Genomic DNA, 1,684 nt, shown 5'->3' with positions numbered 1-1,684 from the left:
GTGATACCCCGGTCGGATATTCACCAACCAGCGAAAGGCACCACGAGTAAGGACCGTGTAGTGATCCGCTGTCGGAGCATCCCTGAGAGATTCTTCATATCCGCCCCCGCTGAAATAAGGGAAGAAGCGGCGGAAATTATAATGCCCGAAGTGGGAGAGCGTCTTCCTGGCATCAGGGATGTCCTTGCATTTCCAAGAGCACCTCTCCAAGCGCTGGACGAAGGGGACAAACTTATCGCCCTGAAGCGCCGCCGGGGCGCTCATCAAACATTCGCAGTGGTATACGAACCACGCCATCAAGTAGGTGTACGGTAGCCCCACCCTAGGATTGGGAGTTTTGATAACTACTCCTTCCCCCTCATCAAGGACCGACACACGGCAGAATTGGGCCGTCAGAGTGCGGAGCCCTCGGTGAATGCACGCTATCGTCGCCGATACCAGGGAATAAGACTTCCCGTGAGCTAGGCAAACCGCCGGATACACGACCTCCACAGGAAGAGCCTCAAAGGAGTGAGTGGGGATTACGCACCTCTTCAGCCATAACATGAGGTACCCCGCGAGCAGCGCCTTCCCCGAGATGAGAAACTTCGCCTGATGATGGAATGAGTGAAGGACAGTACCAGACTTAAACCCGCCCTCGTCGCGGTCAAGAGTCAGAGTGCTTCCTTCTCTGTCCTTGCCTCCACTTCAGACTGGTCGCACGCGCCTAACGGGAGAGCGGGAATCCCCTTGACATCGTTCCCCGGGAACAGGTAATCAGCCCAATTCTTGTGGCTGATCCCCGGGGTCTTCTTCTTCTTCCCCTTGTGATCCGAGGCTCCTAGGGTACTGAGGCATATGTGGTAGTGGCAGAGTAACTCCCACAGAGTTTCAACCGCCAAAGGGGAATGGCTCGACAGCTGATCAATCTCATCTTGATCAGGGACGTACTCCTCGTAAGGAAAGTCTCCCAGAGGCAGCCCCGAAACGTCGTACATCTCGTGAGGAGTGATACCAAGCTCACCATTGGGGGTGAAAAACGTTCCGCTTTCCGCGCAATACAGTTCCAAGATACTATGGAACTGAGAAGCGTTGATCCGCAGGCCGTGTCGAGTGGCTTCGATGGCCACATACAGCTCTGTGTCCTTGAGGTCAGCATTTTCGGCCAGAACATAGTCGGTGATCTTGGACCACCACGTGTCACTGCCAGGTGCAGAGTAAACCCACCCCGGGGCTCTAAAGTCCTTCGGGGGAAAGCTCCCACCAGCTCGAAAGAAGCGGTGACGGAAGGTCTCCGCCACCGCTGTCGACTCCCCCACGGGCCCGTCCTTAGGACATTAAGCCAGGGGCAGACCCGTCACATGCTTGCACGAACTCTCCACTCCGTACCCAGCCGTAGAGCCCGTAAAGACGCCACAAGTGACCCCGTCCTGAGAAGGGGTCAAATCCCAGTGCATCGTCCGAGGAATGGCGAGGGACCGCAGCTCGATGATCGAAAACCCTCTCGACATGCTGGGGAGGTAATAATGAACCCCCTCTACCGTGCGGAACCACCGGCTCTCTTTAAGCAACAGGGCGGAGGGGTCGGCCATAGCGTCGCCGAACAAAAATTGAGGCTTCGGCAGCTCTGCCCTGTCCTCATCTGTCAGCACCGCGTTGGTCGTCAACTCGCGTAATGTCAAGTGATGACCATCCGTGACTCTCT

This window comes from Asparagus officinalis, chromosome 3 (genome assembly GCF_001876935.1).
Source record: "Asparagus officinalis chromosome 3, Aspof.V1, whole genome shotgun sequence".
NCBI lineage: Eukaryota > Viridiplantae > Streptophyta > Magnoliopsida > Asparagales > Asparagaceae > Asparagus > Asparagus officinalis.
Note: the sequence above shows the minus strand (reverse complement) of the source record.